Source organism: Oncorhynchus nerka, linkage group LG6 (genome assembly GCF_034236695.1).
Source record: "Oncorhynchus nerka isolate Pitt River linkage group LG6, Oner_Uvic_2.0, whole genome shotgun sequence".
Lineage (NCBI taxonomy): Eukaryota > Metazoa > Chordata > Actinopteri > Salmoniformes > Salmonidae > Oncorhynchus > Oncorhynchus nerka.
The window spans coordinates 1,725,916-1,745,978 of NC_088401.1; the positions used below are offsets into that span (position 1 = coordinate 1,725,916).

The 20,063-nt window shown below is 39.1% G+C and overlaps 1 long non-coding RNA gene across 1 annotated transcript in view; it reads right to left on the minus strand.

Annotated features, from left to right (window-relative positions):
* Positions 1 to 15,597: 15,597 nt before the first annotated feature.
* The window catches only part of LOC135572091 (uncharacterized), a 6,750-nt gene continuing 2,284 nt past the window's right edge, over positions 15,598 to 20,063 (minus strand). Inside the window, exons 2-3 of the long non-coding RNA XR_010464005.1 lie at positions 19,238 to 19,439; positions 15,598 to 16,235 (exon numbers count right to left, since the gene is read on the minus strand). This is a non-coding gene — a long non-coding RNA (uncharacterized LOC135572091). The remainder of the gene's footprint in view (positions 16,236 to 19,237; positions 19,440 to 20,063) is intronic.

The window sequence follows — 20,063 nt, forward strand, 5'->3', positions numbered from 1 at the left end:
GGCCAATAGAGTACTGTAATACAGGCCAATAGAGTACTGTAATACAGGCCAATAGAGTACTGTAATACTGTAATATAGACCAATACAGTACTGTAATACAGGCCAATAGAGTACTGTAATACAGGTCAATACAGTACTGTAATACAGACCAATGCAGTACTGTAATACTGTAATATAGACCAATACAGTACTGTAATACTGTAATATAGACCAATACAGTACTGTAATACTGTAATATAGACCAATACAGTACTGTAATACTGTAATACAGACCAATACAGTACTGTAATACTGTAATACAGACCAATACAGTACTGTAATACTGTAATACAGACCAATACAGTACTGTAATACTGTAATACAGACCAATACAGTACTGTAATACTGTAATATAGACCAATACAGTACTGAAAAACTGTAATACAGGCCAATAGAGTACTGTAATATAGGCCAATGCAGTACTGTAATATAGGCCAATAGAGTACTGTAATACAGGCCAATAGAGTACTGTAATACAGGCCAATAGAGTACTGTAATACAGGCCAATAGAGTACTTTAATACTGTAATATAGGCCAATAGAGTACTGTAATACTGTAATACAGGCCAGTAGAGTACTGCAATACAGGCCAATAGAGTACTGTAATACAGGCCAATAGAGTACTGTAATACAGGCCAATAGAGTACTGTAATATAGGCCAATGCAGTACTGTAATACAGACCAATAGAGTACTGTAATACAGGCCAATAGAGTACTGTAATATAGACCAATACAGTACTGTAATACTGTAATACAGACCAATACAGTACTGTAATACTGTAATACAGACCAATGCAGTACTGTAATACTGTAATACAGGCCAATAGAGTACTGTAATATAGACCAATACAATACTGTAATACTGTAATATAGACCAATACAGTACTGTAATACTGTAATACAGACCAATACAGTACTGTAATACAGGCCAATAGAGTACTGTAATACTGTAATACAGACCAATACAGTACTGTAATACAGACCAATGCAGTACTGTAATACTGTAATACAGGCCAATAGAGTACTGTAATATAGACCAATACAGTACTGTAATACTGTAATACAGACCAATACAGTACTGTAATACTGTAATACAGACCAATACAGTACTGTAATACTGTAATATAGACCAATACAGTACTGAAAAACTGTAATACAGGCCAATAGAGTACTGTAATATAGGCCAATGCAGTACTGTAATATAGGCCAATAGAGTACTGTAATACAGGCCAATAGAGTACTGTAATACAGGCCAATAGAGTACTGTAATACAGGCCAATAGAGTACTGTAATACAGGCCAATAGAGTACTGTAATACTGTAATATAGGCCAATAGAGTACTGTAATACTGTAATACAGGCCAGTAGAGTACTGTAATACAGGCCAATAGAGTACTGTAATACAGGCCAATAGAGTACTGTAATACAGGCCAATAGAGTACTGTAATACAGGCCAATAGAGTACTTTAATACTGTAATATAGGCCAATAGAGTACTGTAATACTGTAATACAGGCCAGTAGAGTACTGTAATACAGGCCAATAGAGTACTGTAATACAGGCCAATAGAGTACTGTAATATAGGCCAATGCAGTACTGTAATACAGACCAATAGAGTACTGTAATATAGGCCAATGCAGTACTGTAATACAGGCCAATAGAGTACTGTAATACTGTAATACAGGCCAATAGAGTACTGTAATACTGTAATACAGACCAATAGAGTACTGTAATATAAGCCAATGCAGTACTGTAATACAGACCAATATAGTACTGTAATACTGTAATACAGGCCAATAGAGTACTGTAATATAGACCAATACAGTACTGTAATACTGTAATACAGACCAATACAGTACTGTAATACTGTAATACAGACCAATGCAGTACTGTAATACTGTAATACAGGCCAATAGAGTACTGTAATATAGACCAATACAATACTGTAATACTGTAATATAGACCAATACAGTACTGTAATACTGTAATACAGACCAATACAGTACTGTAATACAGACCAATGCAGTACTGTAATACTGTAATACAGGCCAATAGAGTACTGTAATATAGACCAATACAATACTGTAATACTGTAATATAGACCAATACAGTACTGTAATACTGTAATACAGACCAATACAGTACTGTAATACTGTAATACAGACCAATACAGTACTGTAATACTGTAATATAGACCAATACAGTACTGAAAAACTGTAATACAGGCCAATAGAGTACTGTAATATAGGCCAATGCAGTACTGTAATATAGGCCAATAGAGTACTGTAATACAGGCCAATAGAGTACTGTAATACAGGCCAATAGAGTACTGTAATACAGGCCAATAGAGTACTGTAATACAGGCCAATAGAGTACTGTAATACTGTAATATAGGCCAATAGAGTACTGTAATACTGTAATACAGGCCAGTAGAGTACTGTAATACAGGCCAATAGAGTACTGTAATACAGGCCAATAGAGTACTGTAATACAGGCCAATAGAGTACTGTAATACAGGCCAATAGAGTACTTTAATACTGTAATATAGGCCAATAGAGTACTGTAATACTGTAATACAGGCCAGTAGAGTACTGTAATACAGGCCAATAGAGTACTGTAATACAGGCCAATAGAGTACTGTAATATAGGCCAATGCAGTACTGTAATACAGACCAATAGAGTACTGTAATATAGGCCAATGCAGTACTGTAATACAGGCCAATAGAGTACTGTAATACTGTAATACAGGCCAATAGAGTACTGTAATACTGTAATACAGACCAATAGAGTACTGTAATATAAGCCAATGCAGTACTGTAATACAGACCAATATAGTACTGTAATATAGACCAATACAGTACTGTAATACTGTAATACAGACCAATACAGTACTGTAATACTGTAATACAGACCAATGCAGTACTGTAATACTGTAATACAGGCCAATAGAGTACTGTAATATAGACCAATACAATACTGTAATACTGTAATATAGACCAATACAGTACTGTAATACTGTAATACAGACCAATACAGTACTGTAATACAGACCAATGCAGTACTGTAATACTGTAATACAGGCCAATAGAGTACTGTAATATAGACCAATACAATACTGTAATACTGTAATATAGACCAATACAGTACTGTAATACTGTAATACAGACCAATACAGTACTGTAATACTGTAATACAGACCAATACAGTACTGTAATACTGTAATATAGACCAATACAGTACTGAAAAACTGTAATACAGGCCAATAGAGTACTGTAATATAGGCCAATGCAGTACTGTAATATAGGCCAATAGAGTACTGTAATACTGTAATACAGGCCAGTAGAGTACTGTAATACTGTAATACAGGCCAGTAGAGTACTGTAATACAGGCCAATAGAGTACTGTAATACAGGCCAATAGAGTACTGTAATATAGGCCAATGCAGTACTGTAATACAGACCAATAGAGTACTGTAATACTGTAATACAGGCCAATAGAGTACTGTAATACAGGCCAATAGAGTACTGTAATACTGTAATATAGGCCAATAGAGTACTGTAATATAGGCCAATAGAGTACTGTAATACTGTAATATAGGCCAATAGAGTACTGTAATACTGTAATACAGGCCAGTAGAGTACTGTAATACAGGCCAATAGAGTACTGTAATACAGGCCAATAGAGTACTGTAATACAGGCCAATAGAGTACTGTAATACAGGCCAATAGAGTACTTTAATACTGTAATATAGGCCAATAGAGTACTGTAATACTGTAATACAGGCCAGTAGAGTACTGTAATACAGGCCAATAGAGTACTGTAATACAGGCCAATAGAGTACTGTAATATAGGCCAATGCAGTACTGTAATACAGACCAATAGAGTACTGTAATATAGGCCAATGCAGTACTGTAATACAGGCCAATAGAGTACTGTAATACTGTAATACAGACCAATACAGTACTGTAATACAGACCAATGCAGTACTGTAATACTGTAATACAGGCCAATAGAGTACTGTAATATAGACCAATACAATACTGTAATACTGTAATATAGACCAATACAGTACTGTAATACTGTAATACAGACCAATACAGTACTGTAATACTGTAATACAGACCAATACAGTACTGTAATACTGTAATATAGACCAATACAGTACTGAAAAACTGTAATACAGGCCAATAGAGTACTGTAATATAGGCCAATGCAGTACTGTAATATAGGCCAATAGAGTACTGTAATACAGGCCAATAGAGTACTGTAATACAGGCCAATAGAGTACTGTAATACAGGCCAATAGAGTACTGTAATACAGGCCAATAGAGTACTGTAATACTGTAATATAGGCCAATAGAGTACTGTAATACTGTAATACAGGCCAGTAGAGTACTGTAATACAGGCCAATAGAGTACTGTAATACAGGCCAATAGAGTACTGTAATACAGGCCAATAGAGTACTGTAATACAGGCCAATAGAGTACTTTAATACTGTAATATAGGCCAATAGAGTACTGTAATACTGTAATACAGGCCAGTAGAGTACTGTAATACAGGCCAATAGAGTACTGTAATACAGGCCAATAGAGTACTGTAATATAGGCCAATGCAGTACTGTAATACAGACCAATAGAGTACTGTAATATAGGCCAATGCAGTACTGTAATACAGGCCAATAGAGTACTGTAATACTGTAATACAGGCCAATAGAGTACTGTAATACTGTAATACAGACCAATAGAGTACTGTAATATAAGCCAATGCAGTACTGTAATACAGACCAATATAGTACTGTAATATAGACCAATACAGTACTGTAATACTGTAATACAGACCAATACAGTACTGTAATACTGTAATACAGACCAATGCAGTACTGTAATACTGTAATACAGGCCAATAGAGTACTGTAATATAGACCAATACAATACTGTAATACTGTAATATAGACCAATACAGTACTGTAATACTGTAATACAGACCAATACAGTACTGTAATACAGACCAATGCAGTACTGTAATACTGTAATACAGGCCAATAGAGTACTGTAATATAGACCAATACAATACTGTAATACTGTAATATAGACCAATACAGTACTGTAATACTGTAATACAGACCAATACAGTACTGTAATACTGTAATACAGACCAATACAGTACTGTAATACTGTAATATAGACCAATACAGTACTGAAAAACTGTAATACAGGCCAATAGAGTACTGTAATATAGGCCAATGCAGTACTGTAATATAGGCCAATAGAGTACTGTAATACTGTAATACAGGCCAGTAGAGTACTGTAATACTGTAATACAGGCCAGTAGAGTACTGTAATACAGGCCAATAGAGTACTGTAATACAGGCCAATAGAGTACTGTAATATAGGCCAATGCAGTACTGTAATACAGACCAATAGAGTACTGTAATACTGTAATACAGGCCAATAGAGTACTGTAATACAGGCCAATAGAGTACTGTAATACTGTAATATAGGCCAATAGAGTACTGTAATATAGGCCAATAGAGTACTGTAATACTGTAATATAGGCCAATAGAGTACTGTAATACTGTAATACAGGCCAGTAGAGTACTGTAATACAGGCCAATAGAGTACTGTAATACAGGCCAATAGAGTACTGTAATACAGGCCAATAGAGTACTGTAATACAGGCCAATAGAGTACTTTAATACTGTAATATAGGCCAATAGAGTACTGTAATACTGTAATACAGGCCAGTAGAGTACTGTAATACAGGCCAATAGAGTACTGTAATACAGGCCAATAGAGTACTGTAATATAGGCCAATGCAGTACTGTAATACAGACCAATAGAGTACTGTAATATAGGCCAATGCAGTACTGTAATACAGGCCAATAGAGTACTGTAATACTGTAATACAGGCCAATAGAGTACTGTAATACTGTAATACAGACCAATAGAGTACTGTAATATAAGCCAATGCAGTACTGTAATACAGACCAATATAGTACTGTAATATAGACCAATACAGTACTGTAATACTGTAATACAGACCAATACAGTACTGTAATACTGTAATACAGACCAATGCAGTACTGTAATACTGTAATACAGGCCAATAGAGTACTGTAATATAGACCAATACAATACTGTAATACTGTAATATAGACCAATACAGTACTGTAATACTGTAATACAGACCAATACAGTACTGTAATACAGACCAATGCAGTACTGTAATACTGTAATACAGGCCAATAGAGTACTGTAATATAGACCAATACAATACTGTAATACTGTAATATAGACCAATACAGTACTGTAATACTGTAATACAGACCAATACAGTACTGTAATACTGTAATACAGACCAATACAGTACTGTAATACTGTAATATAGACCAATACAGTACTGAAAAACTGTAATACAGGCCAATAGAGTACTGTAATATAGGCCAATGCAGTACTGTAATATAGGCCAATAGAGTACTGTAATACAGGCCAATAGAGTACTGTAATACAGGCCAATAGAGTACTGTAATACTGTAATATAGGCCAATAGAGTACTGTAATATAGGCCAATAGAGTACTGTAATACAGGCCAATAGAGTACTTTAATACTGTAATATAGGCCAATAGAGTACTGTAATACTGTAATACAGGCCAGTAGAGTACTGTAATACAGGCCAATAGAGTACTGTAATACAGGCCAATAGAGTACTGTAATACAGGCCAATAGAGTACTGTAATACAGGCCAATAGAGTACTGTAATACAGGCCAATAGAGTACTGTAATACTGTAATATAGGCCAATAGAGTACTGTAATACAGGCCAATAGAGTACTGTAATACTGTAATATAGACCAATACAGTACTGTAATACTGTAATACAGGCCAATAGAGTACTGTAATACAGGCCAATAGAGCACTGTAATACAGGCCAATAGAGTACTGTAATACAGGCCAATATAGTACTGTAATACTGTAATATAGACCAATACAGTACTGTAATACTGTAATACAGGCCAATAGAGTACTGTAATACAGGCCAATAGAGCACTGTAATACAGGCCAATAGAGTACTGTAATACAGGCCAATATAGTACTGTAATACAGGCCAATAGAGTACTGTAATACTGTAATATAGGCCAATAGAGTACTGTAATACAGGCCAATAGAGTACTGTAATACAGGCCAATAGAGTACTGTAATACAGGCCAATAGAGTACTGTAATACTGTAATATAGACCAATAGAGTACTGTAATACAGGCCAATAGAGTACTGTAATACAGGCCAATAGAGTACTGTAATATAGGCCAATAGAGTACTGTAATACAGGCCAATAGAGTACTGTAATACAGGCCAATAGAGTACTTTAATACTGTAATATAGGCCAATAGAGTACTGTAATACTGTAATACAGGCCAATAGAGTACTGTAATACAGGCCAATAGAGTACTGTAATACAGGCCAATAGAGTACTGTAATACAGGCCAATGCAGTACTGTAATACAGACCAATAGAGTACTGTAATATAGGCCAATGCAGTACTGTAATACAGGCCAATAGAGTACTGTAATACTGTAATACAGGCCAATACAGTACTGTAATACTGTAATACAGACCAATGCAGTACTGTAATACAGGCCAATACAGTACTGTAATACTGTAATACAGACCAATGCAGTACTGTAATATAGGCCAATGCAGTACTGTAATACAGACCAATACAGTACTGTAATACTGTAATACAGACCAATACAGTACTGTAATACTGTAATACAGGCCAATAGAGTACTGTAATACAGGCCAATAGAGTACTGTAATACAGGCCAATAGAGTACTTTAATACTGTAATATAGGCCAATGCAGTACTGTAATACATACCAATAGAGTACTGTAATATAGGCCAATGCAGTACTGTAATACAGACCAATAGAGTACTGTAATATAGGCCAATGCAGTACTGTAATACAGGCCAATAGAGTACTGTAATACTGTAATACAGGCCAATAGAGTACTGTAATACTGTAATACAGACCAATAGAGTACTGTAATATAGGCCAATGCAGTACTGTAATACAGACCAATATAGTACTGTAATACTGTAATACAGGCCAATAGAGTACTGTAATATAGACCAATACAGTACTGTAATACTGTAATACAGACCAATACAGTACTGTAATACTGTAATACAGACCAATGCAGTACTGTAATACTGTAATACAGGCCAATAGAGTACTGTAATATAGACCAATACAATACTGTAATACTGTAATATAGACCAATACAGTACTGTAATACTGTAATACAGACCAATAGAGTACTGTAATACAGGCCAATAGAGTACTGTAATACAGGTCAATAGAGTACTGTAATACAGGCCAATAGAGTACTGTAATACAGGCCAATAGAGTACTGTAATACAGACCAATACAGTACTGTAATACTGTAATATAGACCAATACAGTACTGTAATACAGGCCAATAGAGTACTGTAATACAGGTCAATACAGTACTGTAATACAGACCAATGCAGTACTGTAATACTGTAATATAGACCAATACAGTACTGTAATACTGTAATATAGACCAATACAGTACTGTAATACTGTAATATAGACCAATACAGTACTGTAATACTGTAATACAGACCAATACAGTACTGTAATACTGTAATACAGACCAATACAGTACTGTAATACTGTAATATAGACCAATACAGTACTGAAAAACTGTAATACAGGCCAATAGAGTACTGTAATACAGGCCAATAGAGTACTGTAATACAGGCCAATAGAGTACTGTAATACAGGCCAATAGAGTACTGTAATACAGGCCAATAGAGTACTGTAATACTGTAATATAGGCCAATAGAGTACTGTAATACAGGCCAATAGAGTACTGTAATACTGTAATATAGACCAATACAGTACTGTAATACTGTAATACAGGCCAATAGAGTACTGTAATACAGGCCAATAGAGCACTGTAATACAGGCCAATAGAGTACTGTAATACAGGCCAATATAGTACTGTAATACAGGCCAATAGAGTACTGTAATACTGTAATATAGGCCAATAGAGTACTGTAATACAGGCCAATAGAGTACTGTAATACAGGCCAATAGAGTACTGTAATACAGGCCAATAGAGTACTGTAATACAGGCCAATAGAGTACTGTAATACAGGCCAATAGAGTACTGTAATACTGTAATATAGACCAATAGAGTACTGTAATACAGGCCAATAGAGTACTGTAATACAGGCCAATAGAGTACTGTAATATAGGCCAATAGAGTACTGTAATACTGTAATATAGGCCAATAGAGTACTGTAATACAGGCCAATAGAGTACTGTAATACAGCCCAATAGAGTACTGTAATACAGGCCAATAGAGTACTGTAATACAGGCCAATAGAGTACTGTAATACAGGCCAATAGAGTACTGTAATACTGTAATATAGACCAATAGAGTACTGTAATATAGGCCAATAGAGTACTGTAATATAGGCCAATAGAGTACTGTAATACAGGCCAATAGAGTACTGTAATACAGGCCAATAGAGTACTGTAATACAGGCCAATAGAGTACTGTAATATAGGCCAATAGAGTACTGTAATACAGGCCAATAGAGTACTGTAATACAGGCCAATAGAGTACTGTAATATAGGCCAATAGAGTACTGTAATATAGGCCAATAGAGTACTGTAATACTGTAATATAGACCAATAGAGTACTGTAATACAGGCCAATAGAGTACTGTAATACAGGCCAATAGAGTACTGTAATATAGGCCAATAGAGTACTGTAATACAGGCCAATAGAGTACTGTAATACTGTAATATAGACCAATAGAGTACTGTAATACTGTAATATAGACCAATAGAGTACTGTAATACAGGCCAATAGAGTACTGTAATACAGGCCAATAGAGTACTGTAATACAGGCCAATAGAGTACTGTAATATAGACCAATAGAGTACTGTAATATAGGCCAATAGAGTACTGTAATATAGGCCAATAGAGTACTGTAATATAGGCCAATAGAGTACTGTAATATTGTAATACATGCCATTTACGTAGCAGACAATGTTATCCAAAGTGGCAACAGTCCACACATTTTGGTATGTGACCCCAGTGGGAATTGAACCCACAACTCTGGTGTTGCTAGTGCCCCGCGCTTATGATCTGAGCAATGTACAGGACCACTACAATACATACAGTAAGTATAATACAACACAAGATTACAAACCAGGTGGAAGAAGTATGATTGCCATCCCCATGAGCGTACCACCTTCCTTCAGGCCACAGATGAGACATCAGTCCAGACCTGCTGTACGCCAGGCTTGAATGTCCCACAACGAAAAGGTTTTTCCCCAGGTGCATGAACAACGAGGATATGTTCTGGGATGTCGATGAGAGGCTCGGTGCCTGCTAAACATTGTTTCTTTCATTTGATTACATTATGAAAGATGTCTTCAATGATCACACATGGTATAGAAACTATGGACATTTGTTGTTCAGTCGATTTTAAATGGGTAGTGCAAGTGTTTTGCCGGGGTAGTCCGTCATTGTAAATAAGAATTTGTTCTTAACTGACTTGCCTAGTTAAATAAAGGTTTAATATATATATATATTTTTTAAAGTGTATTGAATGTGAAAACAGTGTAAGCTACTGGGATTTACAGTACTGTAGTTTACCACATTCAAAAGGCCATTTTGAAATAGTGTCTTACATGTTTAGTTATTGGATTAACTAGTTGTTAAAATAATTGAGAAGATATCATTATGTTGTATTTTGGTGATTAAATGTACTCATTATAGTACACAGTGAACTTACATTTACTGTGTATTTTGTATCAATGGTTGTGTGGTGAATGAAATGTTTTGAATGTAAGGCTGACTGCTTTACAAGTGTTACCCGTTTGGAGTTTTGTACTTATGAGTTTGGGAAATTCCCCAAATAGTTCTGAAAATAGTCAGTAAAACAAACAAATACTTTTATTCATCTTCCTAGTCTATCTGGTGTTTTATCTAGTTTGATGTGGCTTAATACACACACGTGACAGATTGGCTGCTACCTTCTCGTTGCCCCCCTCTAGTCTGTTTCACCAGAAGGCAGATGGGAGGGGAAATGAGTACGTGTGAATCCACTGGACGGAGCGGTGTGTTTGTGTGGGTGTGTCACACAGGCAGAAGGTCAGGCAGTCATGAGTGTGTCTGTGAGTGATGTGTGTGACAGAACTGGCACTGTGTGAGTCAGCTGGCAGTGTGTGTGTCTGCCTGTGTATGTAAGTGTTAGGGCTGGGCAATATGGACAAAATATCATATGAGGTCTTCTGATGTGGTTTAAGCATTACTGTGGTCTGATCTGGTTTAAAAGCATTACTGTGGTCTGATCTGGTTTAAGCATTACTGTGGTCTGATCTGGTTTAAGCATTACTGCAACTCGCTGTTGGCTGGGCTCCCTGCCTGTGCCATTAAACCCCTACAACTCATCCAGAACGCCGCAGCCCGTCTGGTGTTCAACCTTCCCAAGTTCTCTCACGTCACCCCGCTCCTCCGCTCCCTCCACTGGCTTCCAGTTGAAGCTCGCATCCGCTACAAGACCATGGTGCTTGCCTACGGAGCTGTGAGGGGAACGGCACCTCAGTACCTCCAGGCTCTGATCAGGCCCTACACCCAAACAAGGGCACTGCGTTCATCCACCTCTGGCCTGCTCGCCTCCCTACCACTGAGGAAGTACAGTTCCCGCTCAGCCCAGTCAAAACTGTTCGCTGCTCTGGCCCCCCAATGGTGGAACAAACTCCCTCACGACGCCAGGACAGCGGAGTCAATCACCACCTTCCGGAGACACCTGAAACCCCACCTCTTTAAGGAATACCTAGGATAGGATAAAGTAATCCCTCTCACCCCCCCTCCCCCTGAAAAGATTTAGATGCACTACTGTTCCACTGGAGGTCATAAGGTGAATGCACCAATTTGTAAGTCGCTCTGGATAAGAGCGTCTGCTAAATGACTTAAATGTAATGTAAATGTCTGATCTGGTTTAAGCATTACTGTGGTCTGATGTGGTTTAAGCATTACTGTGGTCTGGTGTGGTTTAACCAGGACATCCAGTTAACCAAGGCATCCTCCAGTTAACCAGGACATCCTCCAGTTAACCAGGGCATCCTCCAGTTAACCAGGGCATCCTCCAGTTAACCAAGGCATCCTCCAGTTAACCAGGACATCCTCCAGTTAACCAGGACATCCTCCAGTTAACCAAGGCATCCTCCAGTTAACCAAGGCATCCTCCAGTTAACCAGGACATCCTCCAGTTAACCAGGACATCCTCCAGTTAACCAGGGCATCCAGTTAACCAGGACATCCTCCAGTTAACCTCCAGTTAATCAGGGCATCCTCCAGTTAACCAGGACATCCTCCAGTTAACCAAGACATCCTCCAGTTAACCAGGACATCCAGTTAACCAGGACATCCTCCAGTTAACCTCCAGTTAACTAGGATATCCTCCAGTTAACCAGGGCATCCTCCAGTTAACCAGGACATCCTCCAGTTAACCAGGACATCCTCCAGTTAACCTCCAGTTAACCAGGACATCCTCCAGTTAACCAGGACATCCTCCAGTTAACCAAGACATCCTCCAGTTAACCAGGACATCCAGTTAACCAGGACATCCTCCAGTTAACCTCCAGTTAACTAGGATATCCTCCAGTTAACCAGGGCATCCTCCAGTTAACCAGGACATCCAGTTAACCAGGACATCCTCCAGTTAACCTCCAGTTAACCAGGATATCCTCCAGTTAACCAGGACATCCTCCAGTTAACCAGGGCATCCTCCAGTTAACCAGGGCATCCTCCAGTTAACCAGGACATCCTCCAGTTAACCAGGACATCCAGTTAACCAGGGCATCCTCCAGTTAACCAGGGCATCCTCCAGTTAACCAGGGCATCCTCCAGTTAACCAAGGCATCCTCCAGTTAACCAGGACATCCTCCAGTTAACCAGGACATCCTCCAGTTAACCAAGGCATCCTCCAGTTAACCAAGGCATCCTCCAGTTAACCAGGACATCCTCCAGTTAACCAGGACATCCTCCAGTTAACCAGGGCATCCAGTTAACCAGGACATCCTCCAGTTAACCTCCAGTTAACCAGGGCATCCTCCAGTTAACCAGGACATCCTCCAGTTAACCAAGACATCCTCCAGTTAACCAGGACATCCAGTTAACCAGGACATCCTCCAGTTAACCTCCAGTTAACTAGGATATCCTCCAGTTAACCAGGGCATCCTCCAGTTAACCAGGACATCCTCCAGTTAACCAGGACATCCTCCAGTTAACCTCCAGTTAACCAGGACATCCTCCAGTTAACCAGGACATCCTCCAGTTAACCAAGACATCCTCCAGTTAACCAGGACATCCAGTTAACCAGGACATCCTCCAGTTAACCTCCAGTTAACCAGGATATCCTCCAGTTAACCAGGGCATCCTCCAGTTAACCAGGACATCCTCCAGTTAACCAGGACATCCTCCAGTTAACCAGGACATCCAGTTAAACAGGGCATCCTCCAGTTAACCAGGGCATCCTCCAGTTAACCAGGATATCCTCCAGTTAACCAGGACATCCTCCAGTTAACCAGGATATCCTCCAGTTAACCAGGACATCCTCCAGTTAACCAGGACATCCTCCAGTTAACCAGGACATCCTCCAGTTAACCAGGGCATCCTCCAGTTAACCAGGACATCCAGTTAACCAGGACATCCTCCAGTTAACCAGGACATCCTCCAGTTAACCAGGGCATCCTCCAGTTAACCAGGACATCCAGTTAACCAGGACATCCTCCAGTTAACCAGGACATCCTCCAGTTAACCAAGGCATCCTGCAGTTAACCAAGGCATCCTCCAGTTAACCAGGACATCCTCCAGTTAACCAGGACATCCTCCAGTTAACCAGGACATCCTCCAGTTAACCAGGACATCCTCCAGTTAACCAGGACATCCTCCAGTTCCAGTTAACCAAGGCATCCTCCAGTTAACCAGGACATCCTCCAGTTAACCAGGACATCCAGTTAACCAGGGCATCCTCCAGTTAACCAGGGCATCCTCCAGTTAACCAGGACATCCTCCAGTTAACCAGGACATCCTCCAGTTAACCAGGACATCCTCCAGTTAACCAGGGCATCCTCCAGTTAACCAGGACATCCTCCAGTTAACCAGGGCATCCTCCAGTTAACCAGGACATCCTCCAGTTAACCAGGACATCCTCCAGTTAACCAGGACATCCAGTTAACCAGGGCATCCTCCAGTTAACCAGGACATCCTCCAGTTAACCAGGACATCCTCCAGTTCCAGTTAACCAAGGCATCCTCCAGTTAACCAGGACATCCTCCAGTTAACCAGGACATCCTCCAGTTAACCAGGACATCCTCCAGTTAACCAGGGCATCCTCCAGTTAACCAGGACATCCTCCAGTTAACCAGGACATCCTCCAGTGAAGAACCTTTGGCAACGGTTACAGCCTCAATCAAGTCTTCTTGGGTATGACGCTACAATCTTGGTACACCTGTATTTGGGGGAGTTTCTCACATTCTTTTCTGCAGATTATCTCAAGCTCTGTCAGGTTGGATGGGGAGCATCGCTGCACAGCTATTTTCAGGTCTCTCCAAGGATGTTATATCGAATTCAAGTCCGGGCTCTGGCTGGGCCACTCAAGGACTTTCAGAGACTTGTTTTGGTACCCTTCCCCAGATCTGTGCCTCGACACAATCCTGTCTCAGAGCTCTACGGATAATTCCTTCGACCTCATGGCTTGGTTTTTGCTCTAACATTCACTGTCAACTGTGGGACCTTATAGACAGTTGTGTGCCTTTCTAAATCATGCCCAATCACTTGAATGTACCACAGGTGGACTCCAATCAAGTTGTGGAAACATCTCAAGGATGATCAATAGAAACAGGATACACCGGAGCTCAATTTGAATTCTCATAGCAAAGGGTCTGAATACTTATGTAAATAAAGTATTTCTAAATTTGAGAATATAGAGAAAAGTGCATCAAAAGGGAATTACTGGCGCCTCCCGAGTGGCGCAGTGGTCTAAGGCGCTGCATCGCAGTGCTAGCTGTGCCACTAGAGATCCTGGTTAGAGTCCAGGCTCTGTCACAGCCAGCCGCGACTGGGAGACCCATGGGGCGGTGCACAATTGGCCCAGCGTCATCCGGGTAAGGGAAGGGTTTGGCCGGCAGGGATATTCTTTTCCCACTGCGCACTAGCGACTCCTGTGGCTGGCTGGTCGCAATGCACCCTGACACGATCGCCAGGTGTATGGTATTTCCTCTGACACATTGGTGCGGCTGGCTTCCGAGTTAAGCGAGCAGTGTGTCAAGAAGCAGTACGGCGCTTGGCAGGGTCATGTTTCGGAGGACGCATGGCTCTCGACCTTCGCCTCTCCCGAGTCCTTACAGGAGTTGCAGCGATGGGACAAGACTGTAACTACCAACTGAATACCATGAAATTGGGGAGAAAATGGGAAAAAATATTTTTATTTAAAAAACAAATGTATGAAAAAAGATTATTTAAAAAAGAAATAAACAAAAAATATCAAATAAAATAACAAAAAAATAAATAAATAGAAACTAGTAAAAATATAAAAAAATACAAAATAAAATGGACTTAATTTCCATTTACTCCCACATAACTGAAGTCCCCTGTAAGTGACGTGTTGTTCAGAGATGATCTGCTTGTTGTCGGCAGTGAGGGAGTGTTGGGGATTGGCCCAGTAGACACACAACAGAATTAATACCATATTGGATTGGTAAAGACTACATATTGATGCCGAGTCTAGGTTATTTTTGACTACTTCCTATCAAGCACTGTAGAACTCTGAGAGTTGATGCTCCTTCAGAGTTCGTGCTCTCAGAAAAGGAAAACAGTAGTGTTGTTGTTGTTGCCATAGCAATATGGTATTTGGTATATATATATATGGTATTTAATTAGCTGTAGAATGTTAAAGGTGTGAAAGTGTCATGTGGTTGCCATGGACAGTGATGCATGGAAATTCTAACAGCAGGGGAGCGGTTGCCTAGCGACCTGATGTCACAGGAAGTCACAAAGCAGATGGCCAAAATGATCAGAGTCTCGTGACAACATAGTGAACACTGTGTCTGGTGTGACAAGGTGGATTCTTTTCATAGGGGATACGAATCTGTAGGAAAACATGAATACATTCATTTTTTGAATATTTAGAACAGTTAGTTATTACAAATTTAATTTTACTGGTCACATACACATGGTTAGTAGATGTTATTGGTCACATACACATGGTTAGTAGATGTTATTGGTCACATACACATGGTTAGCAGATGTTATTGGTCACATACACATGGTTAGCAGATGTTAATGGTCACATACACATGGTTAGCAGATGTTATTGGTCACATACACATGGTTAGCAGATGTTAATGGTCACATGGTTAGCAGATGTTATTGGTCACATACACATGGTTAGCAGATGTTAATGGTCACATACACATGGTTAGCAGATGTTAATGGTCACATACACATGGTTAGCAGATGTTATTGGTCACATACACATGGTTAGCAGATGTTAATGGTCACATACACATGGTTAGCAGATGTTATTGGTCACATACACATGGTTAGCAGATGTTAATGGTCACATACACATGGTTAGCAGATGTCATTGGTCACATACACATGGTTAGCAGATGTTATTGGTCACATACACATGGTTAGCAGATGTTATTGGTCACATACACATGGTTAGCAGATGTTATTGGTCACATACACATGGTTAGCAGATGTTATTGGTCACATACACATGGTTAGCAGATGTTATTGGTCACATACACATGGTTAGCAGATGTTATTGGTCACATACACATGGTTAGCAGATGTTAATGGTCACATGGTTAGCAGATGTCATTGGTCACATAAACATGGTTAGCAGATGTTATTGGTCACATACACATGGCTATTTATTGCCTATTTATTGCCTATTTATTGCCTATTTATGGCCTATTTATGGCCTATTTATTGCCTATTTATTGCCTATTTATGGCCTATTTATTGCCTATTTATTGCCTATTTATTGCCTATTTATGGCCTATTTATTGCCTATTTATTGCCTATTTATGGCCTATTTATTGCCTATTTATTGCCTATTTATTGCCTATTTATGGCCTATTTATTGCCTATTTATTGCCTATTTATGGCCTATTTATTGCCTATTTATGGCCTATTTATTGCCTATTTATTGCCTATTTATGGCCTATTTATTGCCTATTTATTGCCTATTTATGGCCTATTTATTGCCTATTTATTGCCTATTTATGGCCTATTTATTGCCTATTTATTGCATATTTATTGCCTATTTATGGCCTATTTATTGCCTATTTATTGCCTATTTATTGCCTATTTATTGCCTATTTATGGCCTATTTATGGCCTATTTATGGCCTATTTATTGCCTATTTATGGCCTATTTATTGCCTATTTATGGCCTATTTATGGCCTATTTATGGCCTATTTATTGCCTATTTATGGCCTATTTATTGCCTATTTATGGCCTATTTATTGCCTATTTATTGCCTATTTATTGCCTATTTATTGCCTATTTATGGCCTATTTATTGCCTATTTATGGCCTATTTATTGCCTATTTATTGCCTATTTATTGCCTATTTATGGCCTATTTATTGCCTATTTATTGCCTATTTATTGCCTATTTATGGCCTATTTATTGCCTATTTATTGCCTATTTATTGCCTATTTATTGCCTATTTATGGCCTATTTATTGCCTATTTATTGCCTATTTATGGCCTATTTATTGCCTATTTATTGCCTATTTATTGCCTATTTATGGCCTATTTATTGCCTATTTATGGCCTATTTATGGCCTATTTATTGCCTATTTATTGCCTATTTATGGCCTATTTATTGCCTATTTATGGCCTATTTATTGCCTATTTATTGCCTATTTATTGCCTATTTATTGCCTATTTATGGCCTATTTATTGCCTATTTATGGCCTATTTATTGCCTATTTATTGCCTATTTATTGCCTATTTATTGCCTATTTATGGCCTATTTATTGCCTATTTATTGCCTATTTATGGCCTATTTATTGCCTATTTATTGCCTATTTATTGCCTATTTATGGCCTATTTATTGCCTATTTATTGCCTATTTATGGCCTATTTATTGCCTATTTATGGCCTATTTATTGCCTATTTATGGCCTATTTATGGCCTATTTATTGCCTATTTATGGCCTATTTATGGCCTATTTATTGCCTATTTATGGCCTATTTATTGCCTATTTATTGCCTATTTATTGCCTACCTCCTCATGCCTTTTGCACATATGTATATAGATTCTTTTTTTCTACTGTGTTATTGACTTGTTTATTGTTTATTGTTTACTCCATGTATAACTCTGTGTTGTTGTCTGTTCACACTGCTATGCTTTATCTTGGCCAGTTCGCAGTTGCAAATGAGAACTTGTTCTCAACTAGCCTACCTGGTTAAATAAAGGTGATATATATATATTTTTAAAATGCTGAATCATGAGGTGATGGATGAATGGAACCACAAGGGGCCTCAGGATCTCATCATGCTGAAACATGAGGTGATGGATAAATGGCACCACAAGGGGCCTCAGGATCTCATCATGCTGAAACATGAGGTGATGGATAAATGGCACCACAAGGGGCCTCAGGATCTCATCATGCTGAATCATGAGGTGATGGATGAATGGAACCACAATGGGCCTCAGGATCTCATCATGCTGAAACATGAGGTGGTGATGGAGGATGAATGGAACCACAAGGGGCCTCAGAATCTCATCATGCTGAAACATGAGGTGGTGATGGTGGATGAATGGAACCACAAGGGGCCTCAGAATCTCATCATGCTGAAACATGAGGTGGTGATGGTGGATGAATGGCACCACAAGGGGCCTCAGGATCTCATCATGCTGAAACATGAGGTGATGGATGAACTGCACCAAAATGGCCCTCTCAGGATCTCATCACGGTATCTCTGTGCATTCAAATTGCTATTGATAAAATGCAATTGTGTTCTTTGTCCGTAGCTTATGCCTGCCCATACCATAACCCCACCAATCAGCAGTCTGTTCACAACATTGACATCAGCAAACCTCTCGCCCACACAACGCTATATACTCACGGTCTTCCATCTGCCCGGTACAGTTGAAACCGGGATTCATCTGTGAAGAGCAGACTTCTCCAGCGTGCCAGTGGCCATCGAAGTTGAGCATTTGCCCACTGAAGTTGGTTACGACGCCAAACTGCAGTCAGGTCAAGACCCTGGGGAAGACGATGAGCTTCCCTGAGACGGTTTCAGAAATTCCACAGTTTCATCAAAATCTCTAAAATGGTAGAGAGAAATAAACCTTCAATTCTCTGGCAACAGCTCTGGTGGACATTCCTGCAGTCAGCATGACAATTTTACGCTCCCTAAAAACTTGAGACATCTGTGGGATTCAATCAATCAATCAAATGTATTGATAAAGCCCTTTTTACATCAGCCAATGTCACAAAGTGCTGTACAGAAACCCAGCCTAAAACCCCAAACATTGTGTTGTGTGACAAAACTGCACATTTTAGAGTGGCCTTTTATTGTCCCCAGCACAAGGTGCACCTTTGTAATGATCAGCTTCTTGATATACCACACCTGTCAGGTGGGTGGATTATCTTGGCAAAGGAGAAATGTTCACTAACAGGGATGTAATCACATTTGTGCATAACATTTGAGAGAAATACGTTTTTTTGTGCATATGGAACATTTCTGGGATTTTAAATTTCAGCTCATGAAACCAACACTTTACATGTTGCGTTTATATTTTTTGTTAAGTATGTATTCACTATGGACACTGTGAACACTTAGTCACTCTTACAATGGTGTGCTGTTGGGGTACTGTTCCCTCTCTCTCTCCCTCTCTATTTCAATGTGGAGGCAGAGGGCTGGTGTGTGTGGCAGGGAAGGGAGGGCT